This window comes from Mercenaria mercenaria, chromosome 11, assembly GCF_021730395.1.
Source record: "Mercenaria mercenaria strain notata chromosome 11, MADL_Memer_1, whole genome shotgun sequence".
Lineage (NCBI taxonomy): Eukaryota > Metazoa > Mollusca > Bivalvia > Venerida > Veneridae > Mercenaria > Mercenaria mercenaria.
The window spans coordinates 30,825,764-30,840,148 of NC_069371.1; the positions used below are offsets into that span (position 1 = coordinate 30,825,764).

At 35.0% G+C, this 14,385-nt stretch overlaps 2 long non-coding RNA genes across 3 annotated transcripts; one reads left to right on the forward strand and one right to left on the reverse strand.

Moving 5' to 3' along the window:
* Positions 1–3,661: 3,661 nt before the first annotated feature.
* LOC123532385 (uncharacterized) lies at positions 3,662–10,934 on the reverse strand. 2 transcript variants are annotated; one of them, XR_008365977.1, is made up of 5 exons: positions 9,455–10,934; positions 7,149–7,421; positions 5,138–5,329; positions 4,326–4,440; positions 3,662–3,927 (listed from the first exon to the last, which is right to left on the reverse strand). It is a non-coding gene; the product is annotated as an uncharacterized LOC123532385 (long non-coding RNA). The 2 variants fall into 2 exon arrangements; XR_008365976.1 differs by lacking the exon at positions 9,455–10,934 and having other exon boundaries at positions 7,149–7,772.
* On the forward strand, positions 8,122–8,360 carry LOC128546499 (uncharacterized). The gene is made up of 2 exons (XR_008365978.1): positions 8,122–8,181; positions 8,256–8,360. It is a non-coding gene; the product is annotated as an uncharacterized LOC128546499 (long non-coding RNA).
* Positions 10,935–14,385: the final 3,451 nt, after the last annotated feature.

Sequence of the window (14,385 nt, forward strand, 5' to 3'; positions counted from 1 at the left end):
CCAACTAACAGAGAATGTTTATTGTGTAACTGGTTGAAGAGGCAAATCATAAATTTCCTCAAAGTTACAGCAGATAGCGCGAAATTTCACAATTCTATTTCTAATCTCTTATAACAGCGTTTGGGCACAAAACGAGACTAATTTTTAGCTTTTTGTGAGTTTGGAAGATCAGTGAAATAATATGGTCGATGTTTTGCTATGGTGTGCACTAGCCTTGTGTGTATCTTGCCCAAGAAATTACTTAATGCAAACTGGGTAATCTGACAAGTTCTCGTCTCAATTCTTAGTCCCAATTCTAAGTTCTCATCTCCATTGACCTTTATTTTATAATTGACAGAAAATTTGTTAAAGATATTTTACATAAAAAAAAATATAATCGAACTAATATATAGCAAACTTATGTTTTAATTTCAATCGATCTGAAATCTACAGTATTGTATTTCCTTGTTCAATTTATTTTTCAGGAAAAAATGCAAGACTGAGACAGCAATGGGAATTCTCCTCTGGAATGTGGTAATTGCGAAAAGAAATCCTGTTCATGGTTTGTGCTTCAACGTCATTTGTCGTCACATTAGACAAAAAACTACCAGGATACATGATTTGTTCATAAAAACTGTTTTTCGTAAAATATTAGTACATGTAGTTTTGATAGAAAAAAAAAACAACACATTTATATACAACAGTGATGTAATGACATAAATGCATACGTTATGTTTTATTTCTAGATTTAATGTACAAAAATATGTCCCAGTCTTAAGATATGATGCAAAATGTTTTGAACTTATTAGAAGTTATAGTAGTTGTTTATCCACCTGCGCAATCTTGTGTCAATATAACATGATCATAATACGAAACAAGGCTTTCGAGTGTTGGTGATAAGATACATATAAAATGCCCCTTTACGGACATGCGGCATAGTTCATATTTTGTTTCTGAAACTTAAATCGTGATTCGTCGTCTTTGAATATTTATAAGACATACGTACTGTGTATCAAAACGATAAATAAACTGATACTAACACTAAAACACATGGACGCTGAACAATGAGAGTAAAACCGAGATAAAATGTTTAACTCCTCTAAGTTACAGTGTAACATCTGCAGAAACATGATTGTAGTTCCCATCATTATACCCCCACCAAACTTGTTTGAGGGGGGTATATAGGAGGCAGTTTTGTCGCGTCGCGTCGCGTCCCGTTGCGTCCCGAAATCTTTTATCTCAGTTATTACCAAATGGATTTGATTCAAACTTAAAATACATGTTCCACCTTATCACCCACATCATGTGACACAAGGTGCATAACTCTTGACACCAAGTTTTCATGAATTATGTCCCCTTTTACTTAGAATTTAAGGTTAATTTTGTTGTATTTTCACTATATCTCAGTTATTACTAAATGGATTTGATTCAAACTTAAAATAGATGTTCCACCTCATCACCCACATCATGTGACACAATGTGCATAACTCTGACACCAAGCTTTCATGAATTATGTCCCCTTTTACTTAGAATTTAAGGTTAATTTTGTTGTATTTTCACTATATCTCAGTTATTACTAAATGGATTTGATTTAAACTTAAAATAGTTGTTTCACCTCATCACCCAGATGATGTGACATAAGGTGCTTAACTCTGACATAAATTTTTTATGAATTATGTCCCCTTTTACTTTAAACTTTAGGTTGATTTTGATGTATTTTCACTATATCTCAATTATTACAAAATGGATTTGATTCAAACTTAAAATAGATGTTCCACCTCATCACCCACATCATGTGACACAAGGTGCATAACTCTGACACCAATTTTTCATGAATTATGCCCCTTTTTACTTAGAATTTAAGGTTAATTTTGATGTATTTTCACTATATCTCAGTTACTACTGAATGGATTTGATCCAGACTTAAAATAGATGTTCCACCTCATCACCCACATCATGTGACACAAGGTGCATAACTCTGACACTAATTTTTCTTGAATTGTGTCCCCTTTTACCTAGAATTTAAGGTTAATTTTGATGTATTTTCACTATATCTCATTCTGAATGGCTTAGAGCCAAAGGGAAGTAACCTTTTTTAGCTCATCTGATTTTTTGAAAAAAAATGATGAGTTATTGTCATCACTTGAGCGGTTGTCGGCCTCGGCGTTGGCGTTGCCTGGTTAAGTTTTATGTTTAGGTCAGCTTTTCTCCTAAACTATCAAAGCTATTGCTTTGAAACTTGGAATACTTGTTCACCATCATAAGCTGACCCTGTATAGCAAGAAACATAACTCCATCTTGCTTTTTGCAAGATTTTTGGCCCCTTTTGTACTTAGAAAATATCAGATTTCTTGGTTAAGTTTTATGTTTAGGTCATTTTTTCTCCTAAACTATCAAAGCTATTGCTTTGAAACTTGGAATACTTGTTCACCATCATAAGCAGACCCTGTACATCAAGAAACATAACTCCATCTTGCTTTTTGCAAGATTTATTGCCCCTTTTGGACTTAGAAAATCAGTTTTCTTGGTTAAGTTTTATGTTTAGGTCAGCTTTTATCCTAAACTATCAAAGCTATTGCTTTAAAACTTGCAACACTTGTTCACCATCATAAGTTGACCCTGTAAAGCAAGAAACATAACTCCGTCCTGCTTTTTGCAAGATTTATGGCCCCTTTTGGACTTAGAAAATATCAGATTTCTTGGTTAAGTATGTTTAGGTCAACTTTTTCTCTTAAACTATCAAAGCTATTGCTTTGAAACTTGCAACACTTGTTCACAATCATAAGCTGACCCTGTACAGCAAGAAACATAACTCTATCCTGCTTTTTGCAAGAATGATGGCCCTTTTTAGACTTAGAAAATCATTTTCTTGGTTGAGTATTATGTTTAAGTCAACTTTTCTCATAAACTATCAAAGCTATTGCTTTAAAACTTGCAACAGTTTTTCACCATCATAAGTGGACACTGTACATCAAGAAACATAACTCTATCCTGCTTTTTGCAAGAATGATGGCCCTTTTTAGACTTAGAAAATCATGGGTAGGACAATATTTCTATTACACAAAAAAAAATCAGATGAGCGTCAGCACCCGCAAGGCGGTGCTCTTGTTTAACTTTTGGACTGAGTTTCTTACCCTTAAATTCCAGGAATTAGTCTATTTTTAGAAATCCTATTTTAGATTTTCAGTATTTAGGTATTTTTCTGACTTTTTTATTATAAGTCCTATGTAAAAAGTAAAAACATTTTTCTGTGGTAACATGGGTCGGTAAGACACTTTTTTTTGTATTCACTTTTAGTGTATCTCTAATATTAGAGATTTAATATATTTACTTGTATTACTATACTAGTATTACTTATATGTGGAAGCCCAGGATGAAGTACTCCAAAGTATTTTTAAGATTCCTTATGGTTGCCATTCTTCTGTGACAAGACCGTATGGTGGGGGTATGAGTCACTCCTGTGACTGTTCTAGTTTTATCATGTGCTTAATTGTGTCATTGGAAAATTGAATGGTTTTAAACAGAAAGAAAAAGTACCACAAACAACTTCGGAAAAGGCAAAACCCAAGTTGCACGGTATCCAAAAAGATGTAATCTTGGACACAAGCAACTTTATTAAGGCAAAATTGAAAACAGTAGAGTTGGCATTTAAATTTGTGGTGGCAATCAACAGAAAACATCATAATTATGTTTGTTCATTTTCAGAGAAGACGGATTTAATCGCAGCCGAACATTTTCTTATTATAGTTTATCAATTTCAATCCACTGTATACATCGTAACTGTTGCGTTGTATTTTAATTTGCGAGTTCATTCAAAATATAGTCTTAGTGGACTCGTCAACTCTGTAATGTGACTTAACTGGTCGAACACCTCTTGGTATATTATTCAATTTTCTTAAGGTTCCATACTTTGGTATGGTTCCTTTCCTTCGGTTAAACTCGTGATCTCTGCAATAAAAAGTAACACTGGTAATTTGTATAATTTATTGCAATGTCATGCAAAATTAATATAATATAAAGAACTGAACATACAACATTATACACTGTTGCACTTGACGCTTTTGTTTTGTTTCTAACAAAATAAATTATGCAAGTAAACGGCATTTCAATGTTTGTCCTTGCCATTCATTTCTGTAGCAATACTTAATGTCTTCTGTATTATGGCACTGCAATTAATTTACTTTTCATTACTGGTTGGTAACCAACATTGCTTGTGTGTACTATAATATTACGCAAAAAATGTATCTGACTTTAGGTTGCTAAAATAGTTGGTTCAGAATAGGAATAGAAAATAAGAATAGGGTTACAAAATTTTATATATTGTCTTTGATACCAATAACACTTACCTAACGTGTTTTTCTGATATACGTGATAGCATAGTTTTTTCAACTAATGAAGATTCATGTTCATGCTCTCCGAGACTCGGGTCATAATAGCATCTGATGTTCATAGCATCTAGACCTGAAAACAACTACATGTGAAAGTCATTGTATGTATAGTGCGTATAGCTCCACAAGATCGCAAAGACAAAATGAACCTATAGACAATGTCTCCGAAAGTTTAGTTTTATTTCTGCTTGCAATCTGGACAGCTGAATCTATAAACAAGGAAGATGTTAAAATTATGTAGGAACACTAACCCTAATCCTACCAGGTTTCATGAAAACATGATAAGGTTTTTTATCGACAGTTATATTAAAATATCAAAGGGCCTTTTGATGCTATGAAAATGTACTACCCTTAACAGAAAAGAAATGTACACGTGTTGCACAATAAACATTCTCTGTTAGTTGGACACTATTTTTTCAGAAAAAGTTTGCAACAGAAATTGCTTGAAGTACAAGTTTGCAACAAAAAAGAGCTTGAACAAGATTTATTTGGGTATAGCACTATCCCAAAAACATGCAGAGCCAAACGTTTATAGAATTCTTCAAAATTAGTTGTTTTGTCTCGTTTAAGGGCCCTAAAACAGGCTAGTTTGATCATTAGAATGTAAAAAATGGCAAGAAACGACGCAATTAAAATATCAAAACATGAACATGACAATTTTATAACTTCAATAACTTTGAGAATTCGAAATCTACAACGCTGAAACGCAAAACCGAGGTAGAAATAGAACTGATGCATGCACATATCCATAGAGTTCAAAATCCACTTACCTGATAAAAAAAAACAAGCGAACACGCAATGATTTCAGAAAATATCCGCCATTTTGTAAGTTTGCAACCATTTCCCTCGCCTGAACCAAGTGTGCAACCACTTCACGTCCTGCCCCTTGTTAACCACTCGGCAAACTGTTCTTGACTGTAAGAAGTATACGGACAGCTACTGTATAGGCAGTGGAGCTCAGCCTAAAAAAGTAGGCACTACATAATTAGAAATATGTGTATCAAAGTACACAGGGGATAGTTTCTAAATGGAATTGATTCAAACTTGAAAAAGTTATTCCACATCACCACCGACATTATTGTTCCATCTCTCCATCTCAAGAACTCTCCATCTCTTGAGATGGAACACTTAGAATGGGTAAGTCACACTTGACTGAGTATTGACCTCGAAAGCTGTTGTCATTACAAGCTGGCCAATCATACTCCGTGACTTTAGAAATAACCTCCGACATTTAAATTATTCTTTCCTAATTGAGGCGACTCTGGCTGAATGCGCTCTGCAGGTTACACATTACTAAACCCGGGGATGGAAAAGTGGAGTTGTTGAAACATGGTCAAAATGTTTGTCTTGATGATCTCTAGGTCAGGTTCGAAACTGGGTCATGTGGGGTCAAAAACTAGGTCAGTAGGTCAGATCAATGGAAAAGCTTGTGAACACTCCAGAGACCACATTTTTGACCTAATCTTTATGAAACTTGGTCAGAATGTTTTCTTGATGAACTCTAGGTCAAGATCGAAACTGGGTCATGTGGGGTCAAAAACTAGGTCAGTAGGTCATATCAATGGAAAAGCTTGTGAACACTCCAGAGACCACATTTTTGACCTAATCTTTATGAAACTTGGTCAGAATGTTTGTCTTGATGATCTCTAGGTCAAGTTCGAAACTGGGTCATGTGGGGTCAAAAACTAGGTCAGTAGGTCAGATCAATGGAAAAGCTTGTGAACACTCCAGAGACCACATTTTTGACCTAATCTTTATGAAACTTGGTCAGAATGTTTGTCTTGGTGATCTCTAAGTCAAGTTAGAAACTGGGTCATGTGGGGTCAAAAACTAGGTTAGTAGGTCAGATCAATGGAAAAGCTTGTGAACACTAGAGACCACATTTTTGACCCAATCTTTATGAAACGTTGTCAGAATGTTTGTCTTGATGATCTCTAGGTAAAGTTCGAAACTGGGTCATGTGGGGTCAAAAACAAGGTCACCTGGTCAAATCATAGGAAAAGCTTGTGAACACTTTAGAGGCCACATTTGTGACTCAGTCTTTATGAAACTGGGTGAGAATGTTTGTCTTCATCATTTCTAGGTCAAGTATGAATCTGGATCATGGGTCAATAACTAGGTCACTAGGCCAGATCAAAGGAAATTCTTTTCAACACTCTAGAGACCATAATTTAAGTTCGAAACTCATTGGAATTAGTCAGAATGTTTGTTTTGATAATCTATAGGTCAAGTTCGAATCTGGGTCATATGGGGTCAAAAACTAGATCACCGGTCAAATCGAAGGAAAAGCTTGTGAACACTCTAGAGGCCAGAGTTGTTACCAAATTTAGTCAGAATGTTTGTCTTGATGATCTTTAGGTCAAGTTCAACTCTTGGTCATGCGGGGTCAAAAATTAGGTCATTAGGCCAGATCAACTCTGGTGAGCGATGTATAGGGCCATCATGGCCCTCTTGTTTTTTTTGTATTTTGGTGCAGATATAAACACCCCCTTGGTGCAAATGTAACACCCCTGGGGCGCTTAAACAGGGGTTATGGAATGCCAGTAAGGTAGAATGGTCTTGTCATTGCGTCCAATCCTAGTGTTCCACACACTGATGACCAATATTTAAAGAAGAAATTGCAACCAAAATTTACAAGATGATCATTATATATTTATATAGATGTGCCCTAGAAGGAACTTTTGCTATGCTTTAACTTGTATGATATACAAGGTTTACAATGTCCAGGAATTATGTCGGGGATATACTTAGATATTCTGGTTAATGTTCAGATGCACTCACTCTGTGTTATTTAGTGAGTGGATTTGCCTTTAACTGTTGTCCAACATCATCATCCGCAAGGGAGAGTATTGATTGCTCCTGTGATAGCTCTAGTTTCCTCAAATATGTCCCATTTCACTATTAAGCATATAGTTTGGCCTGCTATCTCTGAACATCTCTTGTTATTCTTTGAATTGCTGTGATCTTGATTTTTGGCCTCCGATACTATAGGGATCATCTACTAACAACAGGCAAATGTGTAATGAAGTAAGACAGTCGTTGGTCCAAAGCATCCTGCACATGTTGATGAGAAACCACATTTACATGGAAAATAGCCACAATTTAACACAGTCTTACTCCAGAAAGCAGTTTACCTGCAGCATCACATCTATTACAATAATATGTGATGCATGTAATAATAATGAATGCACATTATTGTAAACGCAGTCAAATGAGGTAGTAACTGTGCACATGTAACTGCATGTGCCTTATATTGATTGAAATCGATAGCTGGAGAGAAGAAAATTTAGCCCAGGAGCCTGGATGGGCTTAGTATTGAAGTTGCTCCCCCCTCGCCTCCAATATTCCTAATTACAGATATAACCTGCATGATAATAAAACAGAAATTAAACTATTATATTATTCTATCTTTCAGTTTGGTATCACATTTGCACCTGGCAGTTCCTTATTTTCTGATGTTAGTCTTCCCCGAAAGTGATTATTTTTACCCCCGGACACGCCGAGGGTGTTCAATTATTGGTAAGAGACTACTAATTTTTTAAAGGTCACAGACTACCTTTTTTTTAAGGTCAGAGACCACCAATTTTTTAAGGTTAATGACTACTAAATTTTTAAGGTAACAGACTACTAATTTTTTTTAAGGTAAGAGACCACCATTTTTTTTTGAGGTCAGAGACCACCAATTTTTTAAGGTCAGAGACCACCAATTTTTTAAGGTCAATGACTACTAATTTTTTTAAGGTTAGAAATCACTAATTTTTTAAGATCAATGACTACTAAATCTTTAAGGTAACAGACTACTAATTTTTTTAAGGTTAGAGACCACCAATTTTTTTTAGGTAAGAGACCACCAATTTTTTTTAGGTAAGAGACCACCAATTTTTTTAGGTCAGAGACCACCAATTTTTTTGAGGTAAGAGACCACCAATTTTTTTTTAGGTAAGAGACCACCAAATTTTTAAGGTCAGAGACTACCAATTTTTTAAGGTTAATGACTACTAAATTTTTAAGGTCAATGACTACTATTTTTTTTAAGGTAACAGACTACTAATTTTTTTTAGGTAAGAGACCACCAATTTTTTTAAGGTGAGAGACCACCAATTTTTTCAAGGTAAGAGACCACCAATTTTTTAAGGTCAGAGACTACCAATTTTTTTAAGGTCAGAGACAACTAATTTTTTAAGGTCAATGACTACTAATTATTTTAAGGTTAGAAACCACTAATTTTTTAAGGTGAGAGACCACCAATTTTTTAAGGTCAGAGACTACCAATTTTTTAAGGTCAATGACTACTAAATTTTTAAGGTGAGAGACCACCAATTTTGTTAAGGTGAGAGACCACCAATTTTTTTAAGGTAAGAGACTACCAATTTTTTAAGGTCAATGACTACTAAATTTTAAGGTTAGAGACCACTAATTATTTTAAAGGTCAATGACCACTAATTTTTTAAGGTCAGAGACTACCAATTTTTTTAAGGTCAAAGACTACTAAATTTCTAAGGTCACAGACTATAAAATGTTTAAGGTCAGAGACCACTAATTTTCAAAGGCCAATTACTACTAAATTTTAAAGGTCACAGACTACCAAATTTATTACGGTCAGAAACCACAAATTTTTTATTTACAATTTGTTTTATACACCTATTTCTCATTAAAGTTCTATCATAAATTAACGAAAAAATGAAAAGAAAATAGGGGGTCAAATAGTTCCTAGTGAAATGGCACAAGACTACAATTACTTTTACTATATGTTCTATATACTGGACACTATTGTAATTTTACATGCATTCCAACCCCACTAAAAGTACCTGAACATAACAACTATTCAAGAGAAAAAATTCCAGCTACAACAAACATAGGGTTGACCAGCTCTTTTTTCCACCATTTTGAACCAAATCACATGCGTATGAAGAATACCCCCTTAATGGTTGCAAACAGGCAAAACTGGCCCTATCAAAAAGTCATCTTATGCATATTCTGACATTCTCATTCTGTCAAATTGTACATATACCAACTATTTCACATCTCCTCTATTCAATTATGTCATATATTGCAGGTCTTTCACTAAAAAATTCACCAATATTCACCATCAAACAGAGGAACTATTTTCCACTTCACCACTTCCTTACTGTGGTCAACCAAGTGCAAATAACTGTGATCTTGTGCCAAATGCCAGTCAGTTGTTGTCTACTACCCAAACAATGGCGCATATTTGCTCTTGTCCGTACAATAAACACCTACTTCAGATTTTGATCTGCAAAACTTGCCATATGGGGTGTATAAACATGAAAACCATCTCATTTCATGCAGAATATATTCTAGCAGTGAAAAAATGTGATTGAAGCACTCGTTCTACACAAATTTGTGCGCAAAAATGGGAAAATTAGAATCTATTTAGTATGGACTTCTTTCGACTACACCACGGAAGCATATTTTCGACGAAATTACTGACATTATTCCTAAAATAGAACACGGAAAAACCTAAATAATATTCTTTGGAAATCTAACAATAGATTATGCATGAGGAAAACTCCATTACTTTCTTAAGCAACTTCGGTATCTTCACTATCTATTTCAGTAACACCATGAAGTATGTTATATATTTTAGATTTGTATATATGTTATCGTATATTATATAAAATTGTTGACAGAACTCTAATTAAGAACTTAACACACTATTTCTGCTTAAAATCGACTATTCCACAGTCTAAAAATAAACTTGCTTGCATGCATAAGTTAACAGTCTATACAAAAGTGAATGTACAAGCAGAGAGATGTTACGCCAGCTTAATAAAGAAACGCTAGTAAGAATGAATATGTAATTAGCAATGCCTTTATAAAGATCTGTTTGTACTTTCAAATATTTTTCCTTTAAAAGAAAACATGATTATAAAATGGTTGAAAAAAATAGATTTATTGAGACAGGTAAGTTTATCAATCTTTAAACAAATTCATAGTAAAATTGATATACAGCACAGAACTATTTGAATTGCGCATGAAATATAATTTTGTGTGGTCAGTCTCAACAGTCTTTGTGACTTTCGACTTGTGGTAATAATAGTCTAGCGAACAAGTTTGCCAGCCTAAAAAGCAAGTGCCATATTTCTAACAGCAATGTTATACAACATAAATAAAAATTATGCAGTATTTCTAAAAACCTAATAATTATGATATACCGTATTTCAAATGGCTAAGTGAAATGCATGTTTGTTAAGAGCAAGTAAAATGCATATGCCATATTTGTAAAGGGCGGATAAAAAGCATAATGCATTTTAGTGTTACTGATTCCTGAGTGAAACGCAAATGCCCTATTTCTATTGGGCCAGTAAAAAACATCAACGGTGTCTACCTTAACTAACATAAATGCAAAATGCACACTGGCCATAGCTTTCGCAGATGCGGTGGTTCCAACGCCGCGGCGGTGGAGGATTCGTCGCAGAAGCAGTGGAGAAATATGGCCGACTGACTACATTTATGCTGTCATTGGTACGTTTTCTAATGACCTTTTCACGTTTGACTGAAAACAACCAGTAAGACAGGAGCCCACATGTGTACTCTTCCAACCAGAAACACTTGTTCAGTGCAATTCTTTGTCATTCATGTGAACACTTCTGTACAGTTTGACGAGGGACTGCCGTTTTTGTAGAATTCCCATTAAAAATGGTAAAATCTTGTACAAAACGACCTCAGGGGCACGTTTGCAGCAAATGGTAAGTACGACCCTGTCAAGCAAAAACTATTTCTTCGTAATAGGTGAATTTTCTTTACAGGCATATGAAAATATCGACCAAAAATTATTCCAACGCAGTGTGCGGTGGGTACAATTGCAACGCATCACGGGGATCTTGTTTCTTTAATGTTCGTTATGGACGTTTAACTTAAGTAAACAGCATTTTCCTTGGATTTTGATTGGGGTAGGTCCATGAAATCACTTTGATATCAGACAGCAACAGAAACTTAATGTTTAGTAATAATATCCTATTGATTTGCACTTCCATTCTGTTGAATGCATACACGAAAAGTTTTATTTTAAACCATAATTATTTTACTAATTCAACTGCCAAATAATAACGCCATGTTCTTTCGTACTAAATACAACTTAATTATGATTATTGATATTAAAGCATGAAGGTTTTCTTCTTTTTCCTTTTCCCTTATTATATACAAAATATCAACTGACAATATCAATTGTTTGATTAAATGCTTACTACATGCGACTTTAACATCATAGAACAGACCAACTTATCTAATACACAAACTGACAGGGTTTCTGCTGTCCCTTATTTTTGTTTTGGCCATATAATATCGAAGTCGGGTTCACATTAGGGTGGGGGCGGGAGAAAATTCTCCAACACATTGCACATGCTGCAACCATTTGTCATTTTTATAGGTTTTTTAATCCTGTTTTAGCATATTTAAGTATGTTCCCAGCTGTAATTTCTCTTCAGTTGTTATAATAAGAATAACTGAAATGAGTTGATTCCTTGTCATCCTCTTGGCACTAGAACAAGGAGTTAAAGGTCTCTTAATATGTTTGATTGGTGCTGTGACAGTTTTCAGAGGAGAATTAAGTTTTTGTCTTTCATTTATTGTAACATTTCTTTCTGCTCGTCTGTTGTTAGTTGTTTGAACTCTGTTTCTCCGTTTATCTTTCAATGTTAAACTTAGCCTTAGAATCATAAAGATAAACATTACTGAAGATAAGGCCATAAATGTGGCGTATGGCGTTAACAGGCTTTTCCTTGATTTGACGTGGTGATCTAGTTTTTGACCCCACATGACAAAGTTCCGAACTTGACCTAGAGATTATTAAGATAAAAATTCCATGCACAGTGTGCCTAATCACGTGATCGCGCTACGTCATTTTGAGCTGGAAAGTGAAAGTAGAAAGGTAAACAAAATTGAAAATCAGGCGTAAGTTTTTTAATTTATATATTGTGTTTATATCATGCATATGATTCGAAACCTGTTTGAAAGTGCTATCCCCAGTACTACGATTTCCCCACCAAAAGCTTTTCGTTTTAATGCTATTCCTGTTCAATTGACTTGCACATTGAGCACATACTGTCGAAAGTGGTTGAACAGGAATAGCGTTAAAAGGAGAAGATTTTGGTGGGACAATTGTAGTACCGGGGGTAGCACTGTCAAATAGGTTTCGAATGATGTATATAATATTAACACAATATATTGAATAATAAAACTTACGCCCTGATTTATAATTTTTGTTTACGTTTCAACTTTCACTTTCGAGCTCAAAATGACGTAGCACGATCATGTGATTGAGCACACATATGCAAGTTTGTATCAAATCCAAGCATAAATGAAACCATATATGGCTGAGAGGGCCAGACTCGAAAAATGTATCTCATGAACATATGATGGAATCTAGCTGGTTTTCAATAGGAACCGAGATCTGAATTTGTGTGTAAGTGTGGTTACTAGTAAAGTCGAAAGTAAAATGTCACTGCTATCATGTTCATAAGGTGAACATTTTGGCTCCTTAGTGGATTAAAATCTGTTGAAAAATGAGGTCTCTATCGTGTTCAAAAGAAATTGTGGACGGACGGACGACGGACGAAAGGCAATCAAATAATCTTATCTTGTCACTATGAAAAAAATCTAAACATTTTCCTTGACACTTTGAGATTCTTTGGTAAACATCTAAAACTAAAAGGATATTGTTGAAGAAGAGGTAAATTAGTCTACTTGTAAAAAGTCTTAACTCCAGTAACACAGCTGCTCAATGGCATTATGTTAAGGTATGCTACGTATTAGTTATTATATTGTACTTCAGTCAAGTTGGTTTATCGAACGATGCAGAAGTCGCATGTGGTCAAATCAGAAAATTAATATTGTCACTTGATATTATGTATTTACGGATGTGCAAATCAATGTCATATTCATTCTAAACTTTCAGTTTCTGTTGCTATCTAATGTCAAAGTGATTTCATGGCCCTATCCAATCAAAATTCTGGGAAAATGCTGTTTACTTCAATTTAAAGTCAATAGCAAACATTAAAGAAACAAGATCCACCGTAATGCGTTGCAACTGTACCCACCGCACACTGCGTTGGAATCATTTTTGGTCGATCATTTTGTATGCTTGCATGAAAAATCACCGATTACGGAGAAATAGTTTTTGCTTGACAGTGTCATACTTACATTTTGATGCAAACGTGCTCAAGGGTTGTTTTGTACAAAATTTTACCATTTCTGATATAAATTCTACAAAAACGACAGTCCCTCGTCAAACTGTACAGAAGTGTTTACATTAATGACAAAGAATTGCACTGAACAAGTGTTTGTGGCTGGAAGAATACACATGTGGGCTCCTGTCTCACTGGTTGTTTTCAGTCAAATGTGAAACACTCGTTAGAAAAAGTACCGATGAGAGCGTAAATATAGTCAGTCGGCCATATTTCTCCACTGCTTCTGCGACGAATTCTCCACCGCCGCGGCGTTGGAACCACCGCTTCTGTGAAAGCTATGGCCAGTGTGAAATGGCAACTTTTAAGGAAACAATCAATACTATTTACTCTGTTATAGGTAGACCAATCTTTTGGAACAAACATCTTTAGAACTAGTTTTCAATAATACTTTATGTCCCAACAGAGCTTCAATTCGTTAACTTTGGTAAAGTGGCTTACAGACATTTGGCTTCGAATTTCAGAGGACTTTACATCTAGAAAAAAAACAGAAGACTTTATTCCTCGGATGTCAGGAAAGCAGGAATGTTTATAGTTTATATAAATTTTTAACTGGTTCTACAGCTTGTATTAATCTCTCTCCACAACTCATTCCCGACTGTATCTATCACCATGGTTGTGCGAGGGAAGCAAGTGTCTCTGTTGTTAAAGCTGTTAGTGCCATACAAGCAAGGGAGCTACTGGAACCATGTTTAATGTCTCAGGTTTGATGCAGTTATGGAGTGGACCCACAACCTCCCACACTCCAAGCTGGCACTCTTAACACTTAAAGTGCATATTATGTCAAGCAAGCAGAGCAAGTGAGAAAGAAA